Source organism: Hippocampus bargibanti, linkage group LG01 (assembly GCF_051943395.1).
Source record: "Hippocampus bargibanti isolate YZ-2025 linkage group LG01, ASM5194339v1, whole genome shotgun sequence".
NCBI lineage: Eukaryota > Metazoa > Chordata > Actinopteri > Syngnathiformes > Syngnathidae > Hippocampus > Hippocampus bargibanti.
Genome location: NC_142734.1, coordinates 14,714,999 through 14,731,014, shown reverse-complemented (window position 1 = coordinate 14,731,014; position 16,016 = coordinate 14,714,999). Strand labels below are relative to the sequence as shown.

The window sequence follows — 16,016 nt, the reverse complement described above, 5'->3', positions numbered from 1 at the left end:
TTACCTGGCTTGTCTGTTAGATTTAACACTTTGCTCTTTGGGCTAATTCATGCCAGGGGATGAGCTCAATCAAAGGTGTTTCTGTTTCTCCAAGAGTGTCTTGGCCTTGTGCACTACCAGTTGCCTCTGTAGGCCTACATGTCTCCTGGGAAAAGAAACACACACACACACACACACACACACACACACACACACACACACACACGCACACACGCACACACGCACACACACACACACACGCACACACGCGCGCACACGCACACACACACACACACACACACACACACACACACACACACACACACACACACACACACACACACACACACACACACACACACACACGCACACACACACACAGGGGAACAATATCAGCTGCAGATCGAGAACTGGCCTTCACTGCATTCAATCCATACTGGTTCTCATCAGTTGGCTGGACCGTGTCATTTACCGCAGCAATCTGCGGCTGTCCTTGATGTGCTCCATTTGACAGCAAAGACCCCTGGAGTGGGCACCAATCAGCGATCAAGAGCTCTCCAGCCACATACAGTTGTCCATGCTCCCATGAGATCTTACGACTCACTAAAGCTAGCTTCAATGACATACTGTAGACCTCCAAACCTAATAAGCATATCTCTGTTCTGGGCGGAGGGGACACAGCGTGTGGAACTTGGAAGAGAAACGGGTGCAGTATGATTGGAGCGACAAGTCCCCTCATATAGGTGCTGCGATATCGTGCAAACTATCAACTTCATATCCGTGAGGGCAAAGCATGGTACCTCAAACATGCATTCTATTTCTATATACGGCGAAGTGGAACAGCCAGACCGATGGCGGCGGCGGCCAGTTATTACATAACAGAACGCTCGCTTGTTCGGTCGGCAACTCTCCGTGTTCACTCACATGCAGCAGGCAGCACGCCCGCGACTGCACGCCGCTGTGCAGCCCGCGTACACGCTGCCCGAGCTGACTCACGAGTGCTGGAGACAAACATTCCGCGGGGCAACTTAATGCACGACAGGAGATGTGTGCCACAGCCAGGACGCGCGATTGATATTTGGACTCTGAACGGAATGAGATAGTGAAGTGTACAAAATCCTGGAAAGGTGCAAATTTCATCAGCCTTTTTATCTGGTGGTGTCACTTTGACGCATTTGAGCGCGCGGTTCACTTATCTACATACTGTACCTCTGGTTCAGGTCGATCACACAACACCCGCAGCGAAGGAGCTCCTGGACCACACCGAGACGCCAGGATCCACGGAACCGCCGACGCCGGAGCCTATCCGGATGCAGATGCGGCTGTAGGAGTCTCCGAGCTCCAACCCCAAATCTGTCTCCTTCTACTGTACTCTCTCTCTCTCTCTCTCTCTCTCTCTCTCTCTCTCTCTCTCTCTCTCTCTCTCTCTCTCTCTCTCTCTCTCTCTCTCTCTCTCTCTCTCTCTCTCTCTCTCTCTCTCTCTCTCTCTCTCTCTCTCTCTCTCTCTCTCTCTCTCTCTCTCTCTCTCTCTCTCTCTCTCTCTCTCTCTCTCTCTCTCTCTCTCTCTCTCTCTCTCTCTCTCTCTCTGTGCTCTCCCATCAGCCAGCCAATAGCTCCATCTGTTGGTTTTTAGTAGCAGTAGATACTGTTTGTCAGTGCGTCCTAATCTTCAGAGCAGTCACCAATTTTACATAAAAAGCCACTTCCGTCGACAAACAAACAAAACGTACAAGAACATGACATCTCGCCGAGTCAATATACATAGTTGACGTATGACGGATGTTTTACGTGTCTGGAGCAAATAAAACATCATGTTTGGACCACCCAATGTCCCATCAAGGGCAATTTTACGCACAAGTGACCAGGTCATACCGACTAGAGAAAATACATTTTACTAGAGAGGCAAACATGTGCACCAGTTGACATTCCATGCTACGAGAACGACTAACAACGGCTAAATGTTAATTACTAGGATTTAATAATGACACTTGCGATGAACAGAAATATCAGGAGACAGCAATGAAAACTGGTGTTCTGTGGTTAATCTGCCGGTGTGTTTGTGGGGACATAGACATGGACTTTAATCTAAAATCAAATTATTGCTTGAATGACTTTCCAGATGTCTACGATTTTCCTGTAGTTTTGTTCCAAGTCCAACATACAAATGTACAAATATCTATCTATTTGTCTGTCCGTCTGTCTATTATTTCTGGTTAATAATACCTAGATTTTTTACGTTGTTTAATAATTGTTTAAATGTGTTTTTATGTTCATAAAGCACATTTTACGGGTTATGTATCATTGTTCCAAGTAGAGTATACAAATGCATACCAAGGTGGTACAGGCATTTGATTTTTTTACCAATAAAAGTTATTCAACAGCTTGTCTATTGTTTCTGGTTAAGATTACCTAGATATTTTTTGCGTAGTTTAATAATTGTTTAAACATGTTTTTTATGGTTATAGCTTCTGATTGGTCGTTGAAGGGAAAGAATTAAGTATTTATTTGCCGGAAAGTGTGAATGTAGCCACAAGGGGGCACAAGCCAGTGTCTTATTGTGCCGGTCCCAAGCCCGGATAAATACAGAGGGTTGTGTCAGGAAGGGCATCCGACGTAAAAATTTTTGCCAAAACAAATATGTGAATCAAACCTATGAATCCCATACCGGATCGGTCGAGGCCCGGATTAACAACGGCCGCCATTGGTACTGTTGACCTTCAGGGTGCCAGTGGAAAATTGACTACTGTTGGTCGAAGAAGGAGAGGAGGGAGGTGTGCCCGGAGGAAAAGAGAGAAATGGAACGCCAAGAGTACTAGGAGTAGGAACTTTGAATGTAGGAACAATGACAGGTAAAGGTCGAGAGCTGGTTGACATGATGCAAAGGAAGAAGGTAGACATACTGTGTGTCCAGGAGACCAGGTGGAAAGGGAGCAAGGCGAGAAGCTTAGGGTCAGGGTTTAAGTTGGTTCTATCATGGTGAAGACAGAAAGAGAAATGGAGTTGGGGTTATCTTAAAAGAGGAGTTTGTTAGGAATGTCTTAGAAGTAAAAAGAGTATCAGATAGAATGATGAGTCTGAAGCTAGAAATTGAAGGCGTGATGTTCAATGTTGTTTGTGGGTATGCCCCACAAGTAGGATGTGAGCTGGCGGAGAAGGAGAAATTTTGGTTGGACTTTGATGAAGTCATACAGAACATTCCGAAAAGTGAGAGGGTTGTAATTGGTGGAGACTTCAATGGACATGTTGGCGCAGGAAAAAAAGATGATGAGGAGGTGATGGGCAGGTTTGGACTCCAGATGAGGAACGCTGAAGGACAGATGGTGGTTGACTTTGCTAAGAGAATGGAAATGGCTATTGTGAATACAGTAAAGTCTCGTTATATCGATATTCAAGGGAGTCCGAAAAAATATCGATATAACCGGGACTATCGATATATCCGATCCTGCGCCGAACTGCATTAAACAAAAGCCGCCAAAAGAGGGCAGCCAAGCGCCATATAAGAAACGGAGCTGGCCATTAGCTCCCCTTTTTTTTGGGTAAGAGATGTTCCCCCAATGTTGCCTCAAAATGGCACATATAATTCTTTAATGATTGTAAACATGTATGCTTTAATCTTCAGAACTACAGTGTATTTGAAACATATTCATAACTGGATGTGTAACAAGAAAGCATATTATCAGAATCTGAAGCCATTGTTTGGATTCACAAGCAATGCAAGACGTCTTGGCGTTAAGTCATTTTTATTTGCATTTGAATAAAAAGTGACATCGGCTGTCCTTTAATACACAGTATGGAATGTTAATAATTTTCAAAATCATCGCGCTTCAGCAGACAAAACAAGAAACATTGTTGCAAAAAACGATTGCATTCATATACAGTACAGTGGGCATGTACATAACACAACAGCGAAACTGCAACGCTTACATCTTACTGTATTATGTATACAATTTAAAAAAGTCATCAATCTTCTTCTGCTTCCCATTTTTACCTTTTAACACAAACACTTCAATCTCGTCTGCTACACACGAGCTAGCGTCTGAAAATGAAAATGGCTCTGCTACACGGGTGCTGGGCACGTAACCAAGTCACCTGACCAAGTCGACCAATGGTGCGACTGATGGCGTGACACGTAACCAAGACACGTGACCAAGTTGACCAATGGCGCGACCGAAGGCGTGTCACGTGACAAAGTCACACGGCCAAGTCGACCAATAGCGCGACCGATGGCGGCTCATGTGACCAAGTCGACCAATGGCGCGACCGATGGCGGCTCACGTAACAAGACACGTGACCAAGTTGACCAATGGCGCGACGGATATATCGATATGAACAACAAAAATGGCCGGCGGGGGATGAAAAGGAGCACCGTAATAACCGGATTATCATAATAACCGGGTATCGTACTAAACGGTACTAATTATACATAAAAAGACAAGAAATGTGCAAGGGAAATGAAAATAGTATCGTAATAAGCGGTACTATCGATATAACCGATACCGATATAACGAGACTTTACTGTACTTTCTTTCAGAAGAGACAGGAACATAGGGTGACCTACAAGAGTGGAGGCAGAAGTACACAGGTGTGTCAACGGCGCCATCTAAAGGAAATCAGTGACTGCAAAGTAGTGGTTGGTGAGAGTGTAGCCAGACAGCATAGGTTGGTGGTGTGTAGTATGACGCTGGCAGTGAGGAAGATGAAGAAACCAAAGGCTGAAGTGAGGACAAAATGGTGGAAGTTGAAAAAGGAAGAGTGGTGCATGACATTTAGGAAGGAGGTAAGACAAGCACTGGGTGGGCAAGAGGTCCTTCCAGATGACTGGCTAACTACAGCAAACATAATCAGAGACACAGGTCGGAAACTACTTGGTGTATCGAGTGGAAGAAAGGTAGATAAGGAGACTTGGTGGTGGAATGGGGAGGTGCAGGAGTGTATACAGAGAAAGAGGTTAGCAAAGAAGACGTGGGACACTGAGAGGACGGACGAGAGTAGACAGCAGTACAAGGAGATGCAGCGCACGGTTAAAGTAAAGGTGGCAAAGGCCAAACAAGAGGCCTATGATGACTTGTATGCTCGGCTAGACAGCAAGGAAGGTGAGACTGATGTTTACAGGCTGGCGAGACAGAGAGACAAAGATGGTAAGGACCTGCAGCAGGTTCGGGTGATTAAGGAGATGGCAATGTATTAACAGGTGCCAGTAGTGTGATGGCAAGATGGAAAGAGTACTTTGAAGAATTGATGAATGAGGAAAATGAGAAGGAACAAAGAGTAGAAGACGTGACTGTTGTGGACCAAGACGTAGCAAGCATTAGCAAGGATGAAGTGAGGAGGGCGCTGAAGAGGATGAAGGGGGGAAAGGCACTCGGGCCTGATGATTTACCAATCGAGGTATGGAAGTGTCTTTGAGCGGTGGCGGTGGTGTTCCTGACTGGGTTATTCAACAAGATCTTAGATAGTGAACAGATGCCTGGAGAATGGAGACAAAGTGTACTCGTGCCCATTTTTAAGAACAAAGGAGATGTGCAGAGTTGTACTAACTACAGAGGAATAAAGTTGATGAGCCATACAATGAAACTATGGGAAAGAGTAGTTGAAGCAAGACTAAGAGCAGAAGTGAACATTTGTGAGCAGCAGTGTGGCTTCATGCCAAAAAAAGAGGACGACAGATGCAGTGTTTGCTTTAAGAATGCTGATAGAGAAGTACAGAGAAGATCAGAAGGAATTGCATTGTGTCTTTGTAGATCTGGAGAAAGCGTATGACAGGGTGCCCAGAGAAGAGCTGTGGCATTGCATGAGGAAGTCTGGAGTGACGGAAAAGCATGTCAGAGCGGTGCAAGACATGTATCATGACTGTAAGACAGTTGTGAGGTTTGCTGTCGGTGTGACAGGAATTCAAGGTGGTGGTGGGACTCCACCAGGGGTCAGCTCTGAACCCCTTCTTGTTTGCTATTGTCACGTTCCGGCGGCGACAGTTGCAGCTGACGAGCGGGAACGTTGGGGATAGGCCGATAGGTGGTGGATCGCCAAGCAGGACAGAGGCGTAGGTGCAGGCAACCGATTTATTAACAGAAATAATGACGAAACAAACAACGTTAGTGGGCGAGCGGCGGCAATCCACCCAACCACACTAACTAACAAAATGAAAAGGCTCACGAGGGTGCAAAAACAGCCTACGACGCGAGGCAACTAAATACTTGCGATCGTGGCTAGAATAATATCCTCGGGCGAAGCAACTATGTACTGAATATACATTCAAGGTACTGGCAAAGCGTGAGGCGAAGTATCTTCCGACGCTGGGTAAGTGCCAGCGTCGGGTTTAAATGTCCCGCAGTCAGTAATGAGGGAATTGACAGCAGCTGACGAACGGCGGGAGCGGAGGCTCCGCCCAGCTGTCAACTCGCTCATGACAGCTATGGTGATGGACAGGCTGACAGACGATGTTAGACAAGAATCTCCTTGGACCATGATGTTTGCAGATGACATTGTGATCTGTAGCGAGAACAGGGAACAGGTGGCGGAGAAACTAGAGATGTGGAGATATGCCCTGGAAAGGAGAGGAATGAAGATCGGTCGCAGCAAGACGGAATATATGTGTGTGAATGAGAGGGATCCAAGTGCAAGAGTGATACTACAGGGAGAAGAGATAAAGAAGGTGGAGGATTTTAAGTACTTGGGGTCAACTGTCCAGAGCCATGGAGAGTGTGGAAAAGAGGTGAAGAAGCGTGTCCAGGCAGGCTGGAGCGGCTGGAGAAAAATGTCAGGTGTGATGTGTGATAGGAGGGTTTCCGCTATGATGTTTGGACTGGAGACGGTGCCACTGAAGAAAAGACAGGAAGCAGAGCTGGAGGTAGCAGAGCTGAAGATGTTGAGGTTTTCTTTGGGAGTGACCAGGTTGGATAAGATCAGGAATGAGTACATGAGAGGGACAACTCATATTAGAGGCGAGAAAGTCAGAGAGACCAGACTGAGATGGTTTGGACCATGTCCAGAGGAGAGAGAGCGACTATATCGGGAGAAGGATGCTGAGCCTTGAACTGCCAGGCAGGAGACCGAGAGGAAGACCGAAGAGGAGGTTTATGGATGTGGTCAAAGAGGACATGAAGGTAGCTGGTGTGAGGGAAGAGGATGCACCAAACCGGGATAGATTTAGGACATTGATTCGCTGTGGCGACCCCTGAGGGGAAAAGCCGAAAGGAAAAGAAGAAGATTTGCCGGAAAGTGTGTTACAGTATTTCGATCGGCTGCGACGACAGACTTCCTTCGAATATACAATAGCTGCGTTCATACCGACTCTGTCTCTCCTGTTGCCGTTTGTGAAAGTAGAGCAATTTCATTTTCATAAGCAGCAAACACTGATTTTTTTTGTATACCTATCTTCCACTGAGAGCCCTGATATTAAGTTTTGCTTCACCATTTCGTCTTGTTTTTCCATGACTTTCCCAGCAAGTGGTGCCATTGGTTTCAAAAAACGGACCAAACAAGACTCGTGTCATGTACAGCACGTACTGTTAATGCTCCACGACAAATGACAAGTGTATTTGTTATATATATATATATATATATATATATATATATATATATATATATATGTAACGGAGTTGTGCACTTAGATTATTAAATTATGAAGGAAGTGACGCAACGGCGCACAGTGTGGCACTATGTCCCGCCCATAGTTTCCAGAACAATCTCGAGGAGATTCAGGGTGAGTCGCAATTTTCTGTTGGCCTTGATTAACGCGCATTTTCATGACAATATCTTATTTTGTTTCCCCTTTTTTTACTGTCTAGTGTTATCTAATTAGTTCCCTTATTCATTTCGAGTTCAGATTACTTTTTGTGTCATTATTTACTTCACGTTTTGTCGAGTGGAACTTAGGAATATGCGCTTTTCTATCGCAGTTAATCACAAGACGAAACCCATGCGACTTCACCCATCCCTTCTGCCATACTGTGTTGCAGGTAATAATTGTTTCATTTCGTTTTTATTGAACAATATTTAGTTTCTTGTGTCGTGTTTCATTTGCCCGTGAGTGTCCGTGGCTGGTTGAACTGTGCGCCAGCCATTACAAGCGCACCGCGTGTTCTGCCGAGTCTCCGCCCATGATGCGTTCAGGGACATCTTGTAAATAACAGTGAACTTGTGTTGTATTCTCTTTTTCTGTAAATAACCACTATACGATCACACGTTGTTAATTCTGTTTTGTTATCTACAATGTTTTGCATTTGAGAACAATCTCGAGGAGATTCAGGTTAATCACAAGACGAAACCCATGCGACTTCACCCATCCCTTCTGCCATACTGTGTTGCAGTGTTGCAGAAATAAAAGAAATAAAAAGACACATCCACGAGTCTCGTCTTCATTAATACGGCAGCATCGTGGGGATGAAGACAGTCACTGTTGTGACACCCGTCACATTGGTGCCGTGACCCGTCGATCACAAGTGACTCTCCACTTCGGACCGGGACCGCGATGCTGCACAGTGTCTTCATCCCATCACTCGGTGGACGGTGTGTCGACCCCGTTCTTTAAATTGTTTGTTGATTGTCTGAGCTGCTGTTTTGCAATTGTTGTGTTTTTTTTTCCTGTAAGTTTTTTTTGTGAAGTTTGAGAATGAGCTCCTTCCAAGGGACATTTAGCACACCTCTTAATAAGTGTATTGGTAGAGGTAGAGGCATCCCGACCATGTTACAGGTGTGGAGTCCCATCCAGAGTGATGTAGTAGAGGGGAATGGGCAGGTTCTAGCTGAGGCCACTTATGTTAGTGGGGACAGAGTTCCTTCCCAGACCCAGTGTAGTACATCTCAGACGAGCGCACAGACTCCTGACACACCAGTGACAGATCCCTTACCCCAGTCACCTGACGTAGTTGGTCAGATGAGTGACATAATTAGACACATTGGCCAGCAGCTGGCAGACAGCATTGTTGCACATCTCAGCCCAACACATAACGTCCCCATGCATAACACCTCATTCCCACATGACACGCCCATTGACACAACAACACAAAGTCTTGACTCATCACAAGTTCTGATACTACCGCACAGGAAAGTTCGCGAACCCCCGACTTTCAAGGGTGACCACACTGATCAAATGAATGTAGATGAGTGGGAAGACCTAATGAGGAACTACATAAGGAGAGCAAAAGTAGCTCCTGAGCATCAGGCAGAGGAAATCCTCATGAACATCAGCGGTAGAGCTAAAGATGTTGTCAAGGTTAGCACAAGAAACAGTGGAGTTGATGTAACCCAGAACCCAAATGCCATCTATAGCCTTCTTCGCAAGCATTTTTCTACTGCCCCTTGTTCACCTCTCCCTCTAGCAGACTTTTACACCACGCTGCCCAGGGATAAGGAGGCCCCATATGACTACTGGTTGAGGCTTAACAACGCAGCTGAAGTTGCCACCAATCGTCTCAAAGAACAGGGCAGAGATTTCGACTGTTCTTCCCTCGACGTAACACGGATGTTTATTAAAAATTGTCCATCCAAAGATCTTTCCATGACATTTAGGTCAAAAACAGTGGATAAATGGTCGGCAGTTGAGGTCCAAGCCATCCTGGATGAGTACCAGACAGAAATGAGTCCCAGGACTGCCACTCCAGCTGCGGCGAACAGTCAACCCATTCATGTAAATAAAAGTGAAATGCTTCAGAATACAGCATGTCAGGACAACGATAAAATATCCCACTCAGCCAGGCCACCCGACTCCGCAAATCTTGAGCGTGTCATTTCCATGCTGGAAAGAGTTTTGCTGCAAGGAGCTAACAATCCCTCTGCCTCTGGTAGACGCAAGTCAAGGCTTCCAATGGTGGACGGTTTGAATAAGCTACCATGTGCTGTCTGTGCTAGCGCTGACCATTCTGCGCTTATTCACTGCCGCGAAAAAAGACTTTGTTTTCTGTGCTTTTCACCTGATCACTCCAGACGCAACTGCCCCACACAAGTGCAGCCCACAAGATCACTACTGTCGGGAAACTAATGTCTCCGCATCCAAGGGAGTATGATGCGGATGAAGTTCATGACCCTCCCAACAGTTCGACAGATGATCTTGATTCGATATTAGAGTCCCTCACTTCCAGTGTCCCCACGGAGAAGACTGTTATCTTCCAAGGCACACACAAGGTCCTGAAGTCAGATAGCTTGTTCTACACCACTGCCACTGTCGCAGGCATTTCCCTGACCGCAATGATTGACAGCGGCTCTACTGGTTGCACATTGAGTGAGTCGGCTATGGCACGATTGTTAGTGTGCAACCCTAACATCAAACGTTACTCTGCAGATGACGTTGTCATTGTAGGATGTGGTGGTCATCAGGTGACGCCTTCGGCCATATGTGATTTGGAAATAATCGTGTACAATTGCAAGCTAGCTGTGCCCATGTTTGTGGTGCCTGGACAAACCGACGACATAATTCTTGGCAGCAATGCCATTAAGAAAATCCTTCACCTGATGCGGAAGACTGAAGGCTATTGGCGGCTCATGTCAGAGCCCGGTAGTTCGATTGATGATGACTCCCACCACTTTTTCTCACTGCTTTCCAACACAGAGAAATGGAGGGGTGGAACGATTCCTGACAAAGTTGGCACGCTGAAGTTGCAGCAATGTGTGATGTTGCAACCAGAGAGTGAACATCTTGTTTGGGCTAAGCTTCCCGCCTGCGCGCCAATGTCAGTTGGCAGCACGGTCATAGTTGAACCAACTCAAGCAAGGTGCAGATCCAGGAAGATTCTGGTTGGCCGGATTATCACACCGATGTGGGGCGATGGATGGCTCCCAGTGAGGGTCATCAACCCCTCGACTGAAAAAGTGGTGTTGAGAAGAAACACAAAGCTGGCAGATGTATTTCCCTGCATTGCGACAGAAGACTTGTCTGAACCTGACAACATCCAAATTATGTCCCAATCTGTTCAGAATGCCACCGCAAGGCCAAGGTCCAAAGAAGACATCAAAATAGCACTGGACAAGCTTGGACTACATGATCTGGACTTGGATGCATGTGCTGTCTCCGATACGTGGAGGGACAGACTTTTCCAACTCATTGAGAGATATGAAGCAGTATTTTCACGGAACAGGATGGACTGTGGAGAGGCCTCTGAATTTGTGCACAAGATACACCTCGTGGATGAGAGACCATTCCGCCTGCCTTATCGAAGAGTGCCACCAAGTCAATATGAAAAGCTGAGAATGACTCTCAATGAGATGGAAGAAAAAGGCATTATTCGGAAATCCACGAGTGAATATGCATCTCCATTGGTCTTAGTGTGGAAGAAGAATGGGGAGTTGCGCATCTGCACGGATTTCAGATGGCTAAATGCGAGGACACAGCGCGATGCTCACCCATTGCCCCATCAGGCTGACGCTCTTGCCGCACTTGGAGGAAATGTCTTCTTCTCCACCATGGACCTCACCTCGGGATTTTATAATGTGCCCCTGTTTGAGGACCATAAGAAGTACACCGCCTTCTCGTCCCCATTTGGCCTACATGAATATAACCGGATGCCACAAGGCCTTTCGAACAGCCCGGCTACATTCATGCGGATGATGCTTTCCATTTTCGGGGACAAGAACTTCACCAGCCTCCTGTGCTATCTTGACGATCTCATGGTCTTTGGTCCGACAGAAGAGATTGCGCTTGAGCGATTGGAGATGGTTTTCTCCCGCTTGAAGAACCATAATCTGAGGCTTGCTCCGAAGAAGTGTCACTTTCTTCGGAGATCTGTGAAGTTCCTTGGCCATGTTGTCTCAGAGTCAGGGGTACGGACAGACCCTGAAAAGGTGGAAGCGATAAACAGTGTACAGGTACCAGACCTAATGGACAGTGATGGCCTCACTCCCTCGCAGAAGAAAATTAGATCTTTCTTGGGAATGGTGTTGTATTATCAGCACTTCATTGAGGACTGCTCCATCAAGGCCAAGCCCCTTTTCAAGCTCCTTTCAGGCCAGAAAACCCGTGGTAAGGCCAGACGCAGGTCGAAACCCACATCGGATGCATCAAGTCATGTGAAGTTGACACCGGCGGACTGGACCACTGAATGTCAAACTGCCTTCGAGACTCTGAAGCACGATCTGTCAAACAGTGTAACGTTGGCCCACCCTGACTTTGAGAAACCTTTCATCCTGGCAGTCGATGCATCGTTTGACGGCATTGGAGCTGTCCTCTCCCAGCTTCAGCCTGATGACAAGGTTGCGAGACCAGTGGCATTTGCGAGTAAAACGCTGTCACGAGCCCAATTGAACTACCCTGCACATCGGCTCGAATTTCTTGCTTTAAAGTGGGCCGTATGTGACAAGTTTTCCCACTGGCTAAAAGGCAGACATTTTACTGCATGGTCTGACAACAACCCCTTGACATATATCCTGACGAAGCCCAAACTAGATGCCTGCGAGCAGAGGTGGGTGTCGAAGCTGGCAGCATATGACTTTGACTTGAAGTACGTCCCAGGGCCCAAGAACATAGTGGCTGATGCACTGAGTCGAGAACCCTTCGTTCAGTCTTGCGTGAGCCATCGCCTGGTGAAAGAACCCTACCAATACCTACTCAATGGAGTCCAAGGGGTCGTGAATGAGACTGTACAGGATGCTTTCCGTTTCACCACCAACTGTCAGGCTGTCCACATGGCTGGTGATCATGATGGAGAAGTTTCCCAGGGAGAAGCTCCTGATCAGTCTTCTGGAAGTGCAATTGATGCGCAGGAGGTGTCTGCAGTTTTAGACGTCCATCAGACTGGCGGGACCTCTCGACTCCCTGGAGCAACCCCATTGTCACTACAGCTACCTGAAGAAGACCCTTCCATTGTCATTCCCCATAGTCAGTTACGTGACCTGCAGCACCAAGATTCAACAGTCAGCCGAGTCATGTTCTATGTGCAGCGACATATGAGACCTACCAAACATGAAAGAGCAGCTGAGACGAGCTGTGTTCTTTTGTTGCTGAGGCACTGGAAGAAGCTGAAAGTTCGTGACGGGACTCTTTACAGAGTAAGGAAAGATCGCCACATGAACAGAAGAGTCTTTCAGTTCGTCATACCTGGGTCTCTGAAACACCAAGTCCTACATGGTGTGCATGACGCGGCTGGTCATCAGGGCTGTTCTCGGACACTCTCCTTGGCTAGTGAACGGTTCTTTTGGACAGGGATGGAGAAAGACATTACAAAACATGTAAGGCAGTGCCAGAGGTGCATCTTGGGTAAGACTCCCGAGCCAGACGCCCGGGCACCCCTGGAGAACATCCGCACTTCGGCTCCAATGGAACTGGTATGCATTGATTTTTGGACAGCAGAGTCCGGCGACAAGAAAACCACCGATGTCCTCGTCGTCACCGACCACTTCTCAAAGTTGGCTCTCGCCTTCCCCTGCAGGAACCAATCAGCAAAGCAAGTTGCCCGCTGCCTGTGGGACAAGTTCTTCTGCATTTATGGGTTCCCCAAAAGGATCCATTCGGATCAGGGAGCCAACTTTGAGAGTAGACTCATCAAGGATCTTCTTGAGATGGCAGGGGTGCATAAGTCCCACACAACACCGTATCATCCCATGGGTAATGGCATCGCAGAAAGATTCAACCGGACCCTTGGAGGGATGATCAGAACACTTCCCCCAAAGTCTAGGTCCAAATGGCCACAAATGTTGAATATGTTGACTTTCTGCTACAACTGCACAGTACATGAGACGACGGGCTTTGCGCCATTCTATTTGATGTTTGGACGTGTCCCTCGCTTGCCCATTGACATCATGTTCCATCATGTCTTGGAGAACGCCAATGTTGTCAGTCACAATGAGTTTGTGAGCACCTTGAAGAGAGACCTTTCTGAAGCCGTGCAAATTGCTCAACAGCATGCAGCCAAGGAACAGACCCGCCACGCCCAGATCTACAACCGCAAAGTCAAGGGGTCGCCATTGGCTGTTGGTGACAAGGTGCTACTAGCCAATCGAGGCGAGAAGGGCAAGCGGAAGGTTGCGGATCGTTGGGAGTCAACCCCTTATGACGTGGTGTCTGTGAAGCCGTTGATCAATGTGTACAGGATCCGAGATGATGCCACAGGCAGAGAGAAGGTCGTACACAGGAACTTACTGCTCCCGGTTGACTTCTTGACATTCTCGGGGCAGGTGGAGCCTGGTTCGTGTTCAGAGGGGTCAGAGATGGACGCACATTGTGGGAGTGACAAAAGCTCAGTCCCTGATGATCAGGAGGACACTCAGCTGCGCACTGAGAACTGGGTCATGCAGTCTCCAGCTCAGACAGAGGAACATGAGCACTTCTCTTCAGAGCATGATTCCGCCGATGCATGTCGAGGGGATGTCAGTGAGAGAAGTCTGTCAGCAGGCCATGATATCCACACACAGACTGAACTTTCCACAGACCCGGTGTTTGACATAGCACGCTCGACCCCTGACTCACCCCCAGATGAGACTGAACTTGAGGCGGTAATTTGCACACAACCACAAGACACACAGGGCCCCATCAATTTCACGAGATGTGGTAGGACAGTTAAACCCCCTGACAGGCTGATATGTGAAATGTCCTATCAGAGAGTCGGGATGCCAACATTAATGTGGGTTTAATATGACCATTTGATTTTTTTTTGGGGGTTTGTGCTGTGTGCCAATTGTCGCCATTATCTTTATGGCTTCTCAGTAACGGGTGTAGTTATGTGCTGTTTTGTGAAATGTAAATGGCATTTCTACTAGTCTGTGATAGGATGGGTTTTGAACCACCCTATTCCTTCACACTTCTGAAAGAAGAATTCCTATGATTGACTTCCTCGTACATCCTTGCCCGATAACCTTGTCTATTGTGCCTGTTGGTCTTTCTGTTGTCTTCCGTGTGTATGTTGCCTCACTTCTGCATAATTTAAGGGGGGTGTATGTAACGGAGTTGTGCACTTAGATTATTAAATTATGAAGGAAGTGACGCAACGGCGCACAGTGTGGCACTATGTCCCGCCCATAGTTTCCAGAACAATCTCGAGGAGATTCAGGGTGAGTCGCAATTTTCTGTTGGCCTTGATTAACGCGCATTTTCATGACAATATCTTATTTTGTTTCCCCTTTTTTTACTGTCTAGTGTTATCTAATTAGTTCCCTTATTCATTTCGAGTTCAGATTACTTTTTGTGTCATTATTTACTTCACGTTTTGTCGAGTGGAACTTAGGAATATGCGCTTTTCTATCGCAGTTAATCACAAGACGAAACCCATGCGACTTCACCCATCCCTTCTGCCATACTGTGTTGCAGGTAATAATTGTTTCATTTCGTTTTTATTGAACAATATTTAGTTTCTTGTGTCGTGTTTCATTTGCCCGTGAGTGTCCGTGGCTGGTTGAACTGTGCGCCAGCCATTACAAGCGCACCGCGTGTTCTGCCGAGTCTCCGCCCATGATGCGTTCAGGGACATCTTGTAAATAACAGTGAACTTGTGTTGTATTCTCTTTTTCTGTAAATAACCACTATACGATCACACGTTGTTAATTCTGTTTTGTTATCTACAATGTTTTGCATTTGAGAACAATCTCGAGGAGATTCAGGTTAATCACAAGACGAAACCCATGCGACTTCACCCATCCCTTCTGCCATACTGTGTTGCAGTGTTGCAGAAATAAAAGAAATAAAAAGACACATCCACGAGTCTCGTCTTCATTAATACGGCAGCATCGTGGGGATGAAGACAGTCACTGTTGTGACACCCGTCACATATATATATATATATATATATATATTTAAATTATTTATTTTTCATTAATAATTTCTTTCAGTCATATAAAAGACACAAATCGTGTTGATCATTTAACAATGTCCGAAACAGACAAATGTTGATATGGGAGACATCATTAAAAAAATCTACAGGTGTTTACACTCTCAGTGATCATTTAAACAAAATTATTAAGAGTGTATAATGTCCTATCACTGTGAGATACAGTATTTTAAAAACAGACCCACTCGTGTTGTGCTTGGCAGCTACAGCTAGATGCCTGCGCCAGTTTGTGACACTTGGAAATACTCAACTTTATCACAAACCAAGGCCTTAAATATAGTAGTCAAT

The 16,016-nt window shown here is 46.5% G+C and overlaps 1 protein-coding gene across 1 annotated transcript in view; it reads right to left on the bottom strand.

The window, feature by feature from the left end:
* LOC148903245 (adenylate cyclase type 6-like) overlaps positions 1 to 1,325 on the bottom strand; it is a 73,320-nt gene extending 71,995 nt beyond the window's left edge. The window contains exons 1-2 of the mRNA XM_088998489.1: positions 1,189 to 1,325; positions 5 to 145 (exon numbers count right to left, since the gene is read on the bottom strand). The gene's annotated coding sequence lies outside the window, so the exon portion shown is untranslated. The remainder of the gene's footprint in view (positions 1 to 4; positions 146 to 1,188) is intronic.
* Between the last annotated feature and the right edge of the window lie 14,691 nt (positions 1,326 to 16,016).